Source organism: Ctenocephalides felis, unplaced genomic scaffold (assembly GCF_003426905.1).
Source record: "Ctenocephalides felis isolate EL2017-DRISC unplaced genomic scaffold, ASM342690v1 CF-g0.4_SCAFFOLD_01886, whole genome shotgun sequence".
Lineage (NCBI taxonomy): Eukaryota > Metazoa > Arthropoda > Insecta > Siphonaptera > Pulicidae > Ctenocephalides > Ctenocephalides felis.
In genome coordinates, this window is record NW_020538040.1 from 152442809 (window position 1) to 152448801 (window position 5993).

The 5993-nt window shown below is 28.8% G+C and overlaps 1 pseudogene; it reads left to right on the forward strand.

Annotated features, from left to right (window-relative positions):
• The first annotated feature begins 445 nt into the window (after nt 1-445).
• The window catches only part of LOC113376072, a 13219-nt pseudogene continuing 7671 nt past the window's right edge, over nt 446-5993 (forward strand).

A 5993-nucleotide genomic window follows, 5' to 3' on the forward strand; every position in this document is an offset into this window, starting at 1 on the left:
ATCAATCTACCATTTTACCGACTTACCAATTAACCTGTCAACCTGTTTATTTGTCTACATAGTCGTCTATCTACCAGTTCTTCTCTCTACCATTTTACATATCCTCCAATTTACCTGTCCACCAGTTTACCTTTATAAATTCTCTAATTCACCTTATTTGTTTACGCATTAAAGCACAAAAAAAATAAAGCACAAATTGATTCTACGTTTTAGTTAAAAAAACGTTTGTATGTGAAAAACAAAAGGGCTGCTTTTAGGGTTTTCCCCGCAATTCTCGCAGTAAGAACCATCCTTGGACTTCAACGGACGTTTTAAAAAAAGAATTGGCCAAATTCGTCCAGGCGTTGTTGAGTTATGCGCTTACCAACACATTTTGCGATTCATTTTTATATATAAGATATACATAATATTATATTATAGATGAGGTGCGGTGAGGGCATTGAGAATGCATAATATGAGGACCGCCAACTCTTTACAATTTTCTTTACCTGAGATGCCAAATGAAGAGAAGATCCATGTTGCCAGCTTCAATGTTGGTCAGGTTTTCCTGTACCTGTCTTTTTCCTTTACCCATGCCTCCATGCGTGGTAGCGCTCGTCAAAGCATGTATAAAGCTATTTTCCGTGCCTATATATATTCCTACCGAAATATAAAAAATGTCCTAGAAAATAACCAAAAAATATTAGTCAGTTACTTGTACTAAGAAACGAGAAAGTGTGTATGTGTATATATATAGGCGTGTATATCCTATACGCCAGTATATACATCAATTCGCATGTAATGATATAATAAAATTAAGAGCAGATGCGCCCGGCTCAGCCTATTCGAAAGGAAACTTGTCTTCTTTGCAGCCGTTTGCTCCGCCTCTCAAAACAAAACACGCGTCCCTAACGCAACGCAAGTGGGAAATCTACGCATTTCTGCGCTACGCGAGATCGTAGCCTGCCGTAGACATGACAACGGAATCGAAATAGAAATCGAAATACTGCGTTAGAAAAACTCATAATGCGGAAAATAAAGTGCTTTCTTTTATTATTTTAAAGTCGAATATACAGAGGGCTTATATTTTACATAAAAACTTTTATTTCTTTTAAGGAAAGCCATAATATTTTGGGAGTTTACTCTGAAAGTGTAGTAATCACAACTCATAACAAATATAACAAATATTTAAGTTTTATATTGAATGAAAGTATATATATATATATATATATATATATATATATATATATATATATAACGCAATGTTAAATAGTCGGAGTTAAAGAAGTAATTGAACTATTTATTTTGTAAGTTTTCAAAAAGTCCTAATCAATATACAACTATGCTTTCGGAACATATTATTAGTTTAAACCATACTTTTAATACCAAGAATCCTATCATTTTGCATAAAGAAAGGAGTTGTAACCTCAGAAAATTTTCCGAATCTGTTGTTATTCTTTGTGATATATTCTTAACTTTATAAAAAAAACTTCTGTAGATATTGTTAAAATATGCTGAATGATGACACACATACAATGTAGAAACGTTCAAAATAAATAGTTCGGTTATGCACTGTCTTTTACTTCGATTACAAATTAACATTTCAAGAATATGTTTCAATGTCGAACAAAAAAATCTAAAGTTTATAGATAAATATATATATATATATATATATATTTAATTTAATTTCAATTTTTTTTTCAAATTAGATGCTCTTCATTTTTTCCACTAACATGATCGTTATTTAAATATTTTTTTTTGAAACGTATGGAATTTTTTAATATTTTGTAAATTATACTAGTATAATTCAGTATCTAGTATTTGGTATTTATTATTATAACTTCTAACATTTTTTGTTTTTATCTATATACTTTTCATCAGCATATTATATTTTATCTTAAAATATAAAGCACTAAATTTGTTTTGAAAATGCACATAACTAATAAATAATTAAAACAAAAACTAAGAGTCCCAATAGAAAAATGATTTTTTTTCTGTTTTGACCGCCTCACTGTTAACATCATTTTTTTAATTGGACATTATGTTTGTTTTCAATATAAATTTAGTGCTTTATATTTTTTTTTTTTTGAATTTTTTGTGTTCTCTTGGTTTGACTGCTATATATATGCAAATCTTCGTGAATTTGGCAGTCTCCATAAATGTATATGGTATTCTGAATATATATATATATATATATAAATTGTTTGTTCGTCATAACATCGAAATAAAACTGTTTGACAAAAATACACTATTATCACGTGTTTCTATAAAACCCAGAACAATTATATTCAATACACGATCAACCAACGATTTTATTTTTAATTTACAAACTCCACAAAAATAATCATATGAAGCATATCGTATTAAACTACAACTATTATATTAAACATGTAACTAACTATTGAATGGACAGTTTATAACGCGGATTATATCTAGTAGTGATCAATCTTTGCTCTGGGCGTATCGCCTATCGGAAATCAGAAAAAATACTTTGAAGCATTGCATTATGCTATCATGGGATACTATATAGCATAAATACAATATACGTATAGAAATAATTCAAAATATTGATTTATTAATTCAATGCTATGCACCTCTTCACAATATGATCATAGTTATCTTACACAAAATATATACTAACTAGAATATAAAAAAAACCTAGGTCGTGTAAGAGACACAATATAAAGTATGTGCTAGTGAATGTTTTCACTTATATTTGTTTTTGTATTGCTATAAATTTAAATTAATTATACAAAGTTTTAGAAATTTTATTTAACATTATTTTATGATGAAAAATTAAAGCCCAATCTTAACAATACGAATCCAATGCTTTCAGATATATTTTAAATCGGGCACATTTCGTAATCATTATGTCTATTTTTCGACACTATTTAGCATAAAAAATAGTGCAACCGATTCAAATTGTTAAAAAAAACATTGGATTTGAATTTTTAATGAGCAGCGTCCATCATTATAAGTAAGAGCCATTTCGGAGTTACTGGAAAAACGCATTAGAACGAGTATTTTGGAATCCAAAAATGAATTCTTGGCAAACACACGCTAAAATATCAGATTCGTAATAAAAAATGTTAAAACATATATGTGTTTTTTACTAAATTATAGATTTCATACTAGCATATAATTTTTTTTAATTTACTTTTAAAACTCACATTTAATGAAAGATTTCAATTATGTCCATGATATCGAATGCTGTTCACAGATTAACAGAAAATTCAATTCATGTTTGATTTAGACTTCCGACAACATATACAAATTTCATAACTTTTAAACGAATATTTAAATAAATAATTTTATTATTTCATGTAGGTGTGTGATCAAAATTATGATGTTTTCGGGCAATTTTACAAAATCCAAATAATTTTCATCACTAGGATTCGTGTCATGCGTACAACATTGGAAGCTCCAGAAAGACAAATATAAAATATTATCAAATAAGTAGTTGTTAGCACTAAAATAATTTAATACAAAAAACGCATAAAGCAATTTGAGTAAAATTTACTTATATCTGATGAGAATTAATTGTTTTAATTATGTCTTATAAATATCAGTATCTTTATAATTTGAGTTAAAATTTTAAAGCTTTAGCATTTGAGGTGAATTTAAAGGAGCTTCAGATTCAGGAGAAAGTTACTCGAAAATTATGTAAGTTCGTGAATTGTTATCAATGGAATAAAGCAATCTTTTAGCAAAAAAACTTTCATCTTTTATCGAAGATAGCAAAACTTGTTCAAAATTTATAAAAATTCAGAAAGTTTTTTATCAATTTGGTATATAAGACATTAAAGTCTTGATTGAAAAATAAATTATAATAAAAAAAAAACAAAGTTTTCAAATTTTTACAACCCTTAACTTCTTCAAAAATGTAAAATCGTTCCAAAGTGAAAAAAAGGTTCCGGAAATTTGTTATTGCCACAATACCCTTAAAAATTAGTCAATGTTTAAAATTTTATTCTAATTCAGTACAATCTAACGAACAAATTACCTCACAATGCATCAATATGGTACTAAAAACTTCTGATATTATTTTTTTATTTGAACAGCTATCAGAACGTAACGGTTCTATAAGCTACTGCGATGGTTTCACTTAATTACATCGCTTTTTCACAAGGCAACCCAACGGTTGGTCTATCTGTATTTAATGAATTTATTATTGCAGTTTTGGTATTATTATACTTGTAAATTAGTAATATTTTCACATGAAAGCATATGTCTTCTGATACGATGTTTAAATACATAAACAAACTGACAACCAACTTTTAACATTACTTACATCGCTTTTTCACAAGGCAACCCAACGGTTGCTCTATCTGTATTTAATGAATTTATTATTGCAACTTTTGTATCACTTGTAAATTAGTAATATTTTCACATGGAAGCATATGTCCTCTGATACGATGTTTAAATAAATAAACAAACTGACAACCAACTTTTAACATTACTTACATCGCTTTTTCCCAAGGCAACCCAACGGTTGCTCTATCTGTATTTGATGAATTTATTATTGCAAGTTTTGCATTACTCGTAAAATAGGATTATTTTCACATGGAAGCATATGTCCTCTGATACGATATTTAAAGACATAAACAAACTGACAACCAACTTTTAACCTTTTCACGCACGGTGCGCAAATCTCAATCTAAGATAAAAAGTCCTGAACATTCCGAAAGGGTCATGCAAGAACATACATCCGGCAGATTGAGAACATGGAAGGGAACACGTGTTCAATAAACGCTGCCGTACCCTTTCGACAACTACATTGACTTAATAACATTATCCTTCGGGTAGATACCATTGAGGCCTACACGTATTGCACATTAGTATAAATCTGCAATATATATAATAATACTGACTTGTGACATATGGGAGCTCAACTGATACAGGAGAAACAGATTATGTAGGAGCAGGAACTGGTCATCAGAAACAGATATCATAATTATGTGTGTGGTAATTAAAAATCCGGAATTGATACAGATCTGTTGATTTTTTTTTTTTTTTTGAAAAAAAACATCATTTACACTACAAACCATTGTCGATTTAATCGAAAACATGTATGAAAAAACCTAAAATATTTACCATAAGTTCTATTAAAATAGAATAAAAGTTCACCAGCAGTTCAATATTGAACTTACTGAATTATAATAAATCAGAATTATAATTACTGAATTATATAAATCACTAAAAATCCAAATATAACCGCAAGAAATAAATTTTAAACTATGATGTATGAAAACAACTGAAAACATTCGCCAGCATTGCAATTTATTATAAGTACAGCGGGGCAAAAAAGTCCAATTTGACTTTCGGCAAATACATAGTGAAAACCAAACCAATTATCTCACAACAAATAACACATATCGACAAACATCTATCTGACTATGTTCTGAGTATGTTCAGTAACTCCCAGTCATTATCTCATTGTAAAATGTGATTTTTGTGTTTTTTCAAAAACTTTGCCAGGAGCCTTTTACCCCCTACGACGGCCATAGGCAAACAGGTCCTATCTTAATTTAATTTCAAAGAGATCTTACGAATAATAGGCACATTACCTCAACCAATACAAATCTAAAATTCAATGGTACATTTTTCAGAGATAACACTGTATATTCATACTTTGTATATTATATACTGTATATCATATTAATCTGAAAAAATGTACCATTCCCAATCAGATCATGGTTATCCTTAGTCTGGTATTTCGTCCGAAATATTCATCGACACAGGAATAACTAATTTTTTATCTCTTTAAATAAATGTTTTTGTTAATTTAACTTAATTTGTTATTTAATATTTTTATTGTTTACACCTTTGCCAGGGTGAAGTTCAAATCGGTCCTTTAAACACCACCGAGGTGTAAGCTTTTATAGAGGCTATATAAACAAAAAATGTGAAATCTAACTTAAAATTAACAAAACATCTTATAATCAAATAAATAACATTACTTAAAAGTTATATTAAGGTCTCGTAAACTAACAGTGGCTCACAACGAAAGAAAG